Source organism: Ochlerotatus camptorhynchus, unplaced genomic scaffold (assembly GCF_037179485.1).
Source record: "Ochlerotatus camptorhynchus isolate MF236.1 unplaced genomic scaffold, CSIRO-AGI_Acam_v1.1 ptg000624l, whole genome shotgun sequence".
NCBI lineage: Eukaryota > Metazoa > Arthropoda > Insecta > Diptera > Culicidae > Ochlerotatus > Ochlerotatus camptorhynchus.
In genome coordinates this window covers 5,303-20,535 of record NW_027041103.1, presented here as the reverse complement: position 1 = coordinate 20,535, position 15,233 = coordinate 5,303, and the positions used below count along the sequence as shown (strand labels likewise).

Below are 15,233 nucleotides of genomic sequence, written 5' to 3'. Positions count from 1 at the left end.
TAGCATGGTTGCAGCAACCTTATATTTCACCTATTTGTCCCTAAAGATCCCTAATTTACACCCGACACCCTAGGTAGGATAATGTCATCGCAAATAACAACAATTCTCGTTGAATACATAGTGCGAAAAATGCTCTTGAATTACCCCAAACCGTCTCATCACAACCTACGCCTCGGTCAGCGTGGCCCGACCGATCGTTTTCGGCATCTTTTTATTGGTGGAATCCTCGAGCTCCTTCGGTTTGTTGTAATGCGGTGCCGCCTCCAGCAGCCACTTGCTTTCGATTTCAATCACCGACCGCATGTACTCCTTCGTCGTAAACACCAGCTCGTGGTACAGCACCCAACGAGGCAGTTCTTCGAACAGTGCCGAATTTGGATGGATCATCACCGTCTGATTGTGCTTGGCCGTTTTGTAGTGACCCCCCCTTGGAGAGCCGAGCGACGTGATAAAAGTACCCGGCTGTAATAGCCTTCCGGATGTTGGTCGTTTCCGGCAGACTGGAAACCATTTCGATTTCGACTCGCTGCATTAACCCAACCAGCTGCTCCCAGACATCGCGAGCTCGTTTCATCGAACGGAACTGAATGAAATTTTCGTAACACCACTGAGTGCTGTAGTCCGATTCGGCCCATTGGTTGTAGACCTGCAGCAAACTCAAGTGGTCCCCGTGCATGTGGTTGAAGTTCTTCCGGGCCGTATCTGCGTGGATGATTTTATCTTTCGGTCGGTAGAAGATGGCTCCATTCACCGATAGCATTGCAGCGATGGCCACCACCTCCTCGGAACATTTGTACTTTTCACTAGCAAGCAGCATTTTTGCCTTCATGGGATCGACCGGAAATTCCGCCATCCGTCGTCCAAGTTTGGTCAGTTCACCGTGGTGATTCAATGCCCCTAGGGCGTAAAGTTGCTCCAATGCCAAAACCAACGTTTCATGTGGTGGAGGATCGAGGAAATCGAAATGAAGCAAATCGTTGATTCCAAGAGCTTTGAGCATTAGCACGGCATTGCCCAGGTTTATGCGCTGAATTTCCGGGACGGTGTTGTCTTCCAGCTCGTGTTTGTATGTCCAGGCTGTGTACAGACGAAAGCACTTGCCAGAGGCAACGCGCCCTGCTCGACCTGCACGTTGATTGGCAGTCGCTTTCGAAATGGGCACGACCATCAGGGTCTCCATCCCGGTTCTGGAGTTAAAATTATTTTGCTTTGCAAAGCCCGGATCGATCACGTACATTATGTTATCGATGGTTAGTGATGTCTCGGCGATGTTGGTGGCCAGTACGACTTTCCGGGCGGAGTTGGATCGAAAATTTTCGCCTGCATGTCCGACGGCAGATTGGCATAAATGGGAAGGATGAGTAGTTCCTTGAGTTTGGAACCCAACCGCTTGACGCGATCCTGGAGCATCTCCTGGCAGGCTTCGATTTCCTCTTGTCCTGGAACGAAAAAAATATGTAATTTTTTAACATCGCATAGAAATAGACCCACTTACCAGTTAAAAATACAAGAATGTCTCCAAGAGGCTTAGTGGCATGAATCTGTAGAACCGACACCACACATGCATCGATATAATCTGCTTTCGGTGCTTTGGTGTAGAAGACATCAACCTAGAAGAGAAAAAGTTAGATTTTACAGCAAAACACAAAGCAAGTCAAATCTAACTACGTACCGGAAAACGACGACCAGGAATACGGAATATGTTCGCATCATCGAAGAAATCCGAAAACTTTTCCGCATCCAACGTGGCACTAGAAATCAGTAGTTTCAAATCCAACCGAAACCGCGCAATGTCCTTCACCAATCCAAACAGAATGTCCGTGTGCAACGTACGCTCGTGAGCTTCATCGATAATCATCACACTATACGAAGCTAGGTCCGGTTCCGAAAGAAATTCCCTGTGCAACGTACCATCTGTCATGTATTTAATGACAGTCCGCTCGGATGTGCAATCCTCGAAACGAATACTATAACCAACTTCGTTGCCCAACTTGACGCCCATTTCCTGTGCAACACGTGCCGCCACGGACATCGCTGCCACGCGACGAGGCTGAGTACATCCAATCTTCTTGCCGTCGTTTGTAAACCCAGCTTCATAGAGATACTGTGGAATCTGTGTCGTTTTTCCCGAACCCGTTTCTCCTTCGATAATAAGAATCTGGTGTTCTTTTATAGCGGCTATGAGATCCTCCTTGAATGGAAAAACTGGAAGTGATTTCTTCGTTTCCTCAATGTCCATCTTCTTCCTTTCCGCCTCAGATACCGGTGCTTTCCGGTCCTTTTCTTTAGTTCCATCCAGTCGGAGTGCCTGGACGAAATCAATCTGATCATCCAACAGCAGTTCATACTCTTCAGCACCAGCACCACTTGCGAACCTCTTCGTTTTTGAAAGTAAATTTCACGCACAGTCTGACGTTTGCTTACGGATTTTACCATAGGAGTAAAGAGCTATAGATTCGCCGTCAAGGCCAATAGCATCAACTATATACTTTAAGCTAGTACATATGAGTAGATAGTGTTGCCGTGAGGTACACTGAAAAATTGAAATAGCAGGTTAGTCACCAAAGTTTTCGAGCCGCTCCGTCTGTCACTTCGTTTGTGCTACTAATGTGGTGAGCCAATTTAAAATCGTTAGTTTCGTATTGATTGTTGGTATAAGTGTGAGGCAAATACAATCATACTCTATGCCCACAGAAGTCGAGAAATTTTCCAACCCAAATTCTAGACCGCACTGGGAATCGAGTCCAGCTACATCCAGCATGGTCATGCTTTATAGCTGCGCCTTTACCGACTGAGCTAAGCAAGGCCCCAAATGATTGTATGTGTTCTCAATAAACGCACGTTCGCTTAAAAAATTCCACACTTCTAGATATATCTATATATCTATATATAGACTAAAGTCTAGATAGATAGAATCAGTACAAACAGCTCTGACAGTAATGTTTTACCACACTTCTAGATATATCTATATATAGACTATAGTCTAGATAGATATAATCAGTACAAACAGCTCTGACAGTAATGTTTTACCTATTTAAACAAAAACCAATCCTAAACTTGAAAATCAACCAATCAGCAACTGGATCCAAATCTATACCCCAGTTGTACCAATCCCCCCTCCCCCTAGGCACAAACGAAGTGACAGACGGAGCGGCTCGAAATTTGATTTGACGCACTTACATTTGCAGTTTTCGAGTGTACCTCACGGCAACACTATCTACTCATATGTACTAGCTTAAAGTAGGAAGTACCGTATGTTATCTCTTTTTCTCTAACGAAAATTTAAAGGGAGAGCCTGTTGTCAAACAGCATGTCATTATGACGTTTAGTTGTTATCTGCTTTTCTTTTGTATAACAAAAGATCATATGCCAAAATGATTAGGGGTGAACACATCGGGTTAACATTTGCTTAGAAGTAAACGATGTTGAGCTGTCAAAGACTCGCGCTTGTTGCCATTGTTGCTACAGATTTCTTCAGTCCGTGCTTCTAACCAAAGTCAGAGTGAACCGCGACCGAGAAGACATCGACAGAACTCCTCCGTAGCGGAACTGTTGACGGTTTTCGGGGAGTCGGTGGATGGTGATAGGAAGGAGGACCTACTGCATTTGCAGGCATTGCTTGGAGTTTGTCACGAGGCGGTGAAGTTCAGTGGGAAGGTGGTAAGTTTAGTTCAGCCATAACATTTGATAACGGCATAAAAGCATTTGTAAACAAACTTTCTAAGGTCCTTTACACGCGAACCAAAGTACGCCCACGCAAACCAACATCATCGGATAGGGACAACTATCACTTTTCCGAAAGTGGTATTGGTATTCGCGTGTAAAGGGCCTTAGAAAGTTTATTTACAAATGCTTGTGTGCCGTTATCAAATTGATTTTGGATTCTGGATTCTGTATAATAAATTTTACTTTTTCAGGATAAACGACACATATTAGTGCAATGCGCTTGCTTGCTGGAAGATTGCACATACGAAGAAGCAAACGGATCAGCAAAAGTGGATTTTGTCTGGATTGGATGTGATCTGCTCCACCACAATTCGATTGTTGCGGCATTGGTCCGAGTCTGACGAGTTGGCGATCCGGGCGAAAGCAGTAGGGATCTACAACGATGTGTTCGATAACTCAACGGCGCTGCTGTATCGACTGTTCACTGTGTATCAGAAGCGGCCAGCGAAATTTTTTGCATCAGTGATATATAGAGAAGTGTAGCGAGATGGAAATGGCAGAATTATTCCACAGGAGTTTGTCTTATTTGAAAATAATTCTTAGCTTGGGTGAGGCTTCCAAGCAGTACATACAATTAGTGGAGATTCTTAGTAGGGTTAACTACCCCCTTTCCGGCCAATTAAGCACAACGCGCACTTAGTCTTTCTTAATCTAGCACAGTTTAGCATCAAACGAAATGTTATTATTACTGATGGCTTCCAAATTTATTTACCTTTCTGTACGTACCGTAAGATTTAATAAAGAGAAACCAATCGTTGAGATCTTGTCAAAAGTCTAACACTGATTCTTGATGCCAAACTCGGCCTACGGATTCTAAATTCGGCCTAACGCATTGAATCGCCAATGAATTCACTTCGGCCTTTCGGATGAAGATAAAAATTGATTGAGCGCTTCTTTTGTTTTTGTGAATTATGGGTGCAAAGCTTTATATAACGCATTCTCATTGACTTCGTTCGACAGTTTATTGACTAAAGTATCGTACCAAACCCACAATTGACTTCTTAACTCTGAAATCGTGGATTTATTTGATGTTTTCTGCTCGATAGGCCCAAAATGGGCGATTAGACCGAAGTAGTTCTCTACCCTATTTTTGAAAGAATAGAATCTGAGCCAACGGCAAGTTCCGTGTGGATTTTGAGTAAGTATCTCAACTTGCAAAACAGCTCTGTTCTGGATATGAAAACGCTGAAATCCCTATCAGAGAAATTGAAAATCCTCAGTGGGAAATCCCCTCCGGATCAGATTTTGGTAGAAATCGTTATATTCATCACACTTCAACTGTGGATACATTTGGATCAAATTAAGCAGCATGCTTCGGAGGTAACCGAGCCGATCATTGAATTGTGCAAATCGTTGGTCAAATTCAGTAAATACTGCACCAGGAATCAAGCCCAGATTTGCTCCCGCTGTGGAAGCTCCAGTTGGAATTTTGTGGATTACATTTCAACGATAGTTATAAACTTGGCGATGACCATGTAAAAGGCCGACAGGAAATCAGTCCAGAACTGGTCGGATTGGTCAATGGATTTCTGAGGTATAAAATACTAACTCTGGACGATTTGGTATGCGAAAAGAAGCCATCGCTGCTGGACTCCGGGTTGCGATTTTTGGTCAATTGGATACAGGTTGCTGTGCAGCTACTCCCCGGAAGAGAAATGCTGGACCTTGCTCGGTTGGTCGTCGACTTCAAGTACAAATACGGATTCGATTTTCTAACGGATAGTTATTTGATAAGACTCGTGGAGAACTGCCTTAAGGATGCCGAAGTCTGCTCGGCTGCAATTGATATTAAATTCGTAAAACTATTGGCAGCGCTTCGAGATGTTGCTGACGACTCCAAAGACGTGGACGAAACAATTTATGCGATTGTGAACTTTCAACTAAGCACCAATACCGAACCAATTCGTTGAATATTACAACAGATAAGTTGCACATAACATGTACACACTAATCCAGTCAGTAATGTTTTTACTGGGTTTTTTAATTAATTATATGATTTGAGTAGTAGCTATACTGAAGATCCGAGAGATGTCGCCGCTTCAGTGGTAGGAAAATCATTTTGGCAGTATGGAGAATATCAGAAAATCCACGATTTGTGACTAAACATGCTTTCATAGAAGGAAACAAATAAACGAGTGTTTACCTTATCACCATAGTAATGTACTCGTGCAATTTTTGTGCATCTAAAACTGCCCATAAAGACGATAATGAATAAAAACTGAAAATTTTCATGCATTTCCAAATGGTTACCTACCATTCTCATACATTCGAAATTGACTGGCCCTCTGGATGTGGATGATGTCAAAAACAACATCACATGATTAATTGCGGACTGTTCGATAAAAGTTTAAAACTCTGCAGAAAATTCAAAAATATGAAACTTATTCCGAACTTGTACAGATAAAGTTCTGTTAATCTCATTTCTTTTTTTCTTTCTTCCTTTGGTTTGTTTTCGGTCGATCTGGTTTTCCGTGCTGAGCACCAATGCTACCGACGCCAGCGAGTTAGCTCTCATACCTGGACCCTACCTATTTATTACCTATTACCTATTATTACCTACATCATTTTAACATAGAAATCTTGAACCACCATGTAACCGATTTGAGAGATAAATTTGATAAATTGTAATTGTAATTGTAATTGTTCAGTGCATAGGCTGTGCCTTCCGCTAAGAAGGCTTATCTAGGGACCAACCCCCTAGTCTATACACCTACTGTCCTTCCCGTTGCACTCGTCAGCTCGTGCGATACTCTAGACACACATGGGTGGTCGTATCCGGGTCCTCCCCTGGGTAGGCTCGTGTCCGTCCAGGTTCTGGTACATTAACTTATATATATGCATGGTAATTATATTTTTAAAACTCACCTTTTGATTATAATGTCGGAAATGCTGAAACTAAATAAAGGTTAGCGATCCATATAAGGTGTGTGCTGCGACGGAGTGGTATTCGAAGGAAATGAGGTTCTGATGTGAAGTATAGGTAATTCTAAAATAGGTAAATCTGATATAAGACGCGTACGATTTGTGCCAAGTGCTTGCTTACCCTTTATTCATTGTTACAGTCCGAAGGTATCGTATCACTTACCATCGAATCGGAGTCATATGTGTTGAGTTCTAACCCTGGAAATGTTTCTTCTCCTTCTGAATCAGAAAATCCAAAAAATTCTTCCTCATATTCCTCATCGTTCTCGGGTACTTCTTCCGATAAGCTTTTCCGTATGTTGTTTAGGAACGCTTTTATTCTCTCCCGATCTTCGGCAATGTAGTGGATGTATTCGGCTGACAATTTGGTGCACAATATGTCCTGTTCCACGCAGAATTTCCAATTGTGACATGGGCGTCCTAGTTTTAAGGGCCCTGGAATCATGTACTCCGCTGCTAGCTTTTGCACCTCATCGTCAGGCATTCGTTGCAGGTGGGCCCAATATAATATGCGAGCAATTCGGATCTTTCGCACTATGGTGTTTCCTTCCAGCATACTTTCTGCATCCATTGATTCCGACTCAAGCTCTTGGGATTGATTCTCTGATTGATTATTTGAGCGTCTTTGTGCGATATCATGTGAGCAGTGGAACAGGTCTGATACTATCGTGGCCTCCATGTCACGAAGGCGATCTCGATTATGTTTTGTCAACGTTGTCACTTTTAGACCATACAGGACGATAGGGGCGATTACTGAGTGATATATGCGGACAGATGTTTTCCACCATACCCTGAACTTCTTAACGAAGTCCAACACGCTGCGATATACTCTGAAAGCTTTTGAAATTCTTTCAGCTACTGCCTCCCTACGATTCAGAGAGCTTGTGAGATATATCCCTAGGTATCTCATCTTCGTTACCACCCGTATGTTGTAACGCCCAAAAGTGCCTTGGTGTGGGGGGTCCCGAGCAACTGTTATTGATGGATCACGTATTAGAACTTCGGTTTTGGATACATTGAGTTCCAAACCGAACGCCTCTATGGCAGGAGTGAGGATTGTTATAAGTCTTTCGATCTGTGATGGATGCGTTAACAATCCAATTATATCATCGGCGTATACACGCAGACAGGGAAGTCGAATGCTGCTGGATTGTTCCAACAATAACTCCGGCATTTCGCGTTGTAGTTGGATGAGAGCTTGATCCAAAAGGTATACAAACAACTTTGGCGATAGTGGACATCCTTGCTTGATTCCGCGCACCTTGGGATATTCCTCCGTTCTTTGACCAAACCATTGAAGTGAGGTGCGTTCCGTTAAGCAACACTTTACGATTCGATTTATTAGGTACACCGGTACTCCTAGCGCACGAAGTACTTCTGGCACTCGGTTCAGGTCTATGCGGTCGAAGGCTTGACAGAGATCCAGCGATAGAACATATGTCACTTTACCTTTTCTCCATCGCTCATCTAGTATCTGTCTTACTATGAAAACTTGATCTTCAGCAGAGCGGTTTCGGTGGTATGCAAACTGATAGTTAGGAACATCGCCTAAAAAGAGTTCCAGCTGCTCTAACAAAAACCGTGCGTACATTTTGTACACTGCCTGGCAAAGTGTTATGCGACGATATTCTTCCGGGCCTTTGGGCTTAGGTGTCTTCGGAATCGGTACTTGGAGGGTTTCAATTATACCGCGCGGAATTTCATTTTTGTTCCACATTATTGCGAGCAATCGATGCATGTGCTGATGTAAGGACTCCGGGCCATATCTGATCAGTTCCGGTTGTACTCCATCTGTTCCCGCTGCTGTGTTATTTTTCAGTTGCGCGGAAATCCTTTCCACATCACTTAGCGTAGGGCCTGATTCTGATGGGGGAGGAATTTCTTCGGGAATTAACGACACATCATTTGAACTGGCACTTTGTTGTAGCATAGACTCCCATTCCCTTATAGCTATGTACCTGTTTGTTTTTTGATTCTGGCGGCGACGGCGGTGTTGTTTCAGATACCTATATGTTAGTCGCACCCGTTCTAGTGGTGGACGCGTACTTATATTTTCAAAAAACATTTCTATTTTGTTATTCAGGTGTTTTTGGTAGGCCTTTTCCTTATCCTTCTTTGCTGTCTTCACGGCTCTTTTTAAGTTCGCATTTTCTGGGTCTTGTAGCGAAAGTTTTCGAAGGTGTTCCATACGTTTGCCTGCACGGGATCGATTAGGCGTCTTGGGAGAGCGTTGAGTTTGAAGTGAAGTAGTGGCAGCGTTCCTCATGTTATCTACCAGCCAGGATAGTATGGTAGTTGGGTCTTCTGTGATGTCCTCATTTGCACTCAGCTGACTTGTTAACGTTTGATGATATCGTTCCCTCGATGGTGAATGATTTTTTAGTAAGTTTACGTCATATGAAGGCTTTGCTGCTGAACGACTGTCTCCAAGTGTATGTAGGTGACCGGGCCTTGATGGGTTGGTTGATACTTGGCGATGTTTTACACTTAGTACAAGAAGCCTATGGTCCGAAAAACCAGGAGCAACGTCCAAGCATCTGGATGTTGGTAACTGGAACCTGTCGATTACCGGCATGATTATGTGATCAATTTGCGATCTACTAGATCCACGGCACCATGTGGTGAGCACACTGTTACACCTGCTGAATGTGTTGTATAGTTTGTATCCATGAAATCGTAGAAGATCTTTTACTGCTTCACCATTGGCATTGCATTCGGAGTGATGAAGTTGTTTGCCAATGATTTTTTTGTCCACTGGTAACAGATCTGTGAAACCAATGTGGGCATTAAGATCCCCCATGATAAGCACATTCGACCTTTGTTGCTCGTTCATTCCGTTGAGATACCGGAGTAAATTTGTTATCTCTGGGTCCGCTCGTGATCCAACCGATCTTGCATAGATTGAGAATATATATAATTCCGTGCCAAAAACCGGCACTCTTAGCATGCAAATGTTGTCCGTGACGCGTTGGAACTTACTCATACTAATCAGCTCTCGACGCACAAGTATTGACGTGCCGCCTCCCATTCTTGCTGCTGTTTTCGTTTGTTGGTTAACGTTGTACCACGTGAAATTCAATGTTTGGACTGTGCATGATGCCATGCGCGTCTCCTGAAGGCAAGCGACTTGCACTTCTTGATCCTTCAAAAGGCGATCTATGGTATCGCGGTCACAGACCTGTGAGCATCCCGATACATTCCAGGTAGCAGCAATGAAAGTTCGAGGTGGTACTGGTGTGCTCTCACGAATGGATATGGTTTGCTGAGTTACTTCTTGGGCAACTGTGGGAGCTATTTGTTGAAAAGCCTGTACTTCTTGTAAAGGAAAATGTGTGCGCGTTGGCGTGATTCTTGAGGTACCATCCGATACTACGATACCATGATCTTGTATGCTCGTGGAGGTTATTTCCGGAGCACCCAAGGAGGCGGCCACTGTATTATTGAAGGTCAGGCGACGACGCTTTCTAGCTGTATGCAGTTTCATCACACTATCGTAATGGTTGTACTCCGCTGTGCCCGAAGAGCGATAAATGATTTCAAGACAGCGCATTCCGTTCTCATTTATGACTCTGCTACATCCTTTTTCTCTGTAAATCCTTATTGCAAAATCGAAGGTTCGTGCAATCGCTACTAAGCTTTCCTCTCCTCCCCAGAATCCTGGTTTCGAAATAGAAGATAGGAAGAGTTCCACCAGCTCGTCGCGTGTTGTTTCCTCGGCCTGTTGTGGTAATGCAACGATCGCGTGTGCATATAATTGTTCCGTCCATTCATTTAACCGTCTTTGGTAGAATTGTCCGACCATTGTGCGCAAAGTTCTGGCATAAAGCTGCCCAGTCAATGTGTTTGCATTACATTTCCATATCTGATGCGCTAGCGATGAGAACAGGCAATTTCCATCTCCTGGTATTCGCAACACTTCCACGATTCCCTCATCAACATGAACTAGCTCGGTTTCCATGTTTACTATTATTTGAAATATTATTTAGATGGATATTTTTATAGACTGTATAAGGTCCTTACTAGCATCAGCAAATTATGTTCCTGCATCAAACTATGAGCACCACGGCATCCAAATAAACTCATCCAACTGCGCTTTACTTTTTGTGTTTGGCACTTTCACCTAACCTCAACTTATTTCCCGACTTTGCAAGTGTTGCGTGTGTACCATGTGACTTTTTGACTTCCCTAATAAAAAATAACCATAAACGAACGATAACCCAAATCATTGAACTATTCCACAAATGGTTTGGATGATACCCAGAACACGTCGTTAAGCAAATTAACCATACAATTTTTATTAGGGTTTGCTAGCGATTGTGTGGTATTATCCTAAGAGAAGAGGAGACAATACGGGGGCTAAAACGAACCACTTTTCTGTCAATTTTTAACCAGCTCGTGATTGGCCGATTTGAAGTGAGATAGAGATAAAAGAGTAAAAGTTAGAATCCAGTTGTCTCCTCTTCCTCTTAGGTATTATCATGTAAGCTTCTGTCGGTCTGTGTGTGCCCATAATTCTCTCCAGGCGTATTCATATTGGTGCGATTTGCTTGTGTTAGTGATATGAAATTTTGTTAGCTATGAGAATTGTCAATCGAAAAATAAAATAAACCATAAACCTAAAACAAACCTCCTCCATCTATGGGTAAAACCCAACACAACCCCAATAAAAGCTGCTCCACTCATTAATGAGTGAATTCTTTTAACAATTAACCATTCGCTGCTAACAGTTACTAATAAATGGGTACGATAAATCACTCATCAATGTGAATTGCCACTCCCACTGAAAAATGGGCAAAACCTCAATCATAAATGGATATTCGATTCCTACCGTGTATTTAAAGTAAAGTTAGGATCTTATCAAGCAAGCACACACCTTTTACGATTCTTGTCCTACTTACGGTTTCCTGCACATCGACTTTTCCTAGATACAAGCTTCGTCCAGTATACCTTGGCTGTCTCCAACCGGCATGATCCTTTCTGTCTGCTTCCTCTTGCCGGTGCAATTTTAATTCTTCTTTTTTTGTTCGAACCTTCCTACTACTTTTTCCTATTGAGCTTCTGGCTGTGTTCCCATTTGTCCTCAGGCAGTTAATATTAGTACATGATAGGAAGAAAGGAAGAAATAGAACAAGTTAAGTGTGAGCCGCATGCATTGGTTACTTATTTGGGTCATGGTGTTGTCATCCCTATTTATTTGTCTCTATTCGTTCTCATATCGCAACGTTTAACTCACCCCCTTCCCTCACACTATTATGGTCGGTAACGAGAACCCATTTTTAGTAATCTATCGCGAAGATGCAGAAGATATTAATGGCAAACTAATCTGGAACTGGTCTAAGACATATAACCCAGTGAGTATTGACACATCACACTCTAGTGAATGAACGGACGCGAGATTTACTAGAGTATTAAATGCAAAACGCAAATTCAAAAATAAAACTTGACGAGACATCGTCAATCCCCTTATTCTTGGGCAGGGTCTGACGATGTGAGTCTGATTTTGATCAGTGAACGGGCCCCATATGGTACATATTCTCACTATGAACCTGTCATTTCCAGCCTATCTGAACTATTTAATAAATGGAAACCATAACATGGGTTACGCTTCCCCTAAGCGGGCCCTCCGCATCCTATCTCTGTCTTATCTCAAATGCCAATGGTTTGAATGTATCGATATATACATTGGAAATGCCGTTCAATCAAATAAACCCATACCCCACTCACTTGGCCAGGCTTCAGGATCGTCCAGTGGGCAGTGCGCTCTACACTCCAAGTTCCCTTTTTTTCAAATTTACCGCAAATTTGATATTGATTGTTGATTAATCACAATGAAACATTGTAACAGAGGTTGAGGTTACTAGTGTATTAAATAATCTAGGTCCTATTTAGGATTATATCTGAAAATCCAAATCTGGCCAACGCCCACCCTAAACCTAAACCTGTTCTAATCCACCTGAAATTACTAACGAATGGAAGACTTTGACTACCCAGCCATGCAATAGTCTCATTCCGTGCCTTATGGCAACTTGATGATTCTATTGCGCTCATCTTCTGGCACCACCCAGGGGAGACTTGGTCCTGTACCCAATGCTTAACTTATCTCCATTCCACTCAGCTACACGCAATTTCTTGTGATATAGTGGGCGGAATATTATTATATGAGACAATTCAATGCAGACGTCTTTCCAAATTTGGGAGATCGACAGGTAATCGGTGAGTTACCACGATAGTTGCTCTTCAACAACTCGACAACGTCCCATCGTCAACGCCTGCTATGAGAATTTCTCATTGCAGACGCCAACGAAACGACGTCATCGAGCTATCGACCAACTAGCCTGGTTATCGCCTGGTACCTTATAGCACGATGCTAGGAGGCGAACCGGAAGAATCGATGAGCTACCTCCCCCGATTTGAGAGATAAATTTGATAAAGTAGGAAAAACGCAGTTTACAGATGTGATAGTCCAAAAATTTGACGACATAAACCTCTCACTAGGAACTATTTTACAAACCAAGAGACAGAAACGCTGGGACGCAGTAGGAAAAGTTTGGAAATTTATTGCCGGATCCCCCGACGCACATGATTTAAAGTTAATCAATTCAACCATTAACAATCTCGTAGCAAATAACAATATACAAGTAAAGATTAACCGAGAAATGGCATTACAGTTAAAAGAGACAGTATTTAAAACAAAAGATGCTATTCCACTGTTCAATTCAAAAACTTCGGAACTATATTCCATAAATATTCTTTTCAACCTTAAGGAATTAAATGATAAAATAAACAACATTATTGATACTATAGCCTTAGCAAAAGTAGGATTATTAAAGGAAAAAAATTCTATCAAAAAATGAAATTGAAATGTTTAGGAGAGATTTAGAGAGAGAAAATATTACAGTTCACTCAAATTCCGAAGTCGTAACCTATGCCAAGACAGCAATCGCCACCAACCGCAAGAAGATCGTATTATTCATCAAGATGCAGAAGTTAGACCCCAGAATTTTTCGTAGAATCTATGTTTTCCCAACATTCCACAACCAACAACAAATCCACACCACAGAGAGATCTTTCATGATCCATCCGACACAGAAATTTATCGTCAAGAACCTAGAACCCATCATTTATCGAATTGAGGACATTGAAGTAACCGATTCTACATGCATACCAAACCTAATAGATGCGAAACCAGCCATTTGCAACTATTCATCAAATCCCATACAGCAGGAGATTGTTCCCATCGATAAGTATTATTTACTGGTGAATTCAATTCAATGAGCAATTTCACCCTATCATCAGATTGCAGCACCAATGAAAGAATTCTCACTGGATCATATCTGATTCGATACGAGAATTGCACCACACGAATCAACAACATTTCGTATGCCGGCAGAACTCGAACCACGGCTGGAAATCCGGTCCACCTTCATCTGGACGGAATAGCTATTACCAAGGACAGTCATATATTGAACCTTAGTATGGAACATCTCCACAAACTGCAAACAGAAACACGGAAAGATTTGGACTTACTCCGTTTAAAAAGCTACAGTCTGCATTTCCCACACTGGTTCCTTTTTGGAGGGATAACCATCCTCCCCATGATCGGTATCATTATTTTCCTCAGCATTTTCTCCCGCAGAACAACAAATATCAAACTAGAGACGATGCCAAACACCAACGATCATCGTGGAAAATCGGAACCTGGAAAAAAACGTCGGAAACCTAAGTACATCTTCATTTGGATATACGATGCCCCTGGAGGTTCATCACTAAGGAGGGGCGAGTTAACGCCGGTGCCAACCGCAATTGGCAAATTCCATCGTCGGTGCTTTCGTCAGCATCTAGGACGGATGCACAGAACGGCAACAGCAGCGAGCTTCATCAGCATTCCGCAATCGGGCGATCGATTGGACTCCGGATTTGCATAGTGGACACTTTTCGCGAGTGCTAGGTTCTCTGTAGGAATTATTGATTGAATAAAGTAGTTTTTAGGTAGCAGCAGTAGTGAGAAGATATTTTTTTTAAAAATAACCTCCGACACTCAAAACTTTAACTCGCGCAGCGAAACGAACCGACGGAGAATCGCAATTGCTGTGATCAAAGTGATTGGTGAGGCAGAAGGAAACAAGTCAGGTCTCCCTTTTTATGGCACAGACCTGTTGGTCCATATTAAAGTCAGGTCTTTCATTATCACGACGTTCTTATGCATAATATAGTGTGACGTAACGTTGGATCATGTGTACACTGAAACAAAGACCATAGTTAGAAATACTATTTTGCAGAAAACACTTATTTTCAGTATAACTACGCTTAATGCCGTTAAATCTACCATGATTTCAGTATAGTTGACTATAAATATAAACAAAGTTAATACCATTCTGTCAAAACTACTATGCTTACTCAAACGGCATAGTAGTTTTGATAGAAAAAATAGTAAAATTAAATGAATTTCGTTTCTGCACAAATCTACTGGTGGGAGTATTTAATTTAAACCATCAATATAGTAATTTTGCCAATGAATTTTGTTTCTGTGTAAGAACATCGTGAGAACAAAAAAGTCGACTACATTCCTTCTGCCGCACCTATAG

At 42.3% G+C, this 15,233-nt stretch overlaps 1 pseudogene; it reads right to left on the bottom strand.

Moving 5' to 3' along the window:
- Positions 1–165: 165 nt before the first annotated feature.
- On the bottom strand, positions 166–2,389 carry LOC135714157 (probable pre-mRNA-splicing factor ATP-dependent RNA helicase mog-4; annotated as a pseudogene).
- Positions 2,390–15,233: the final 12,844 nt, after the last annotated feature.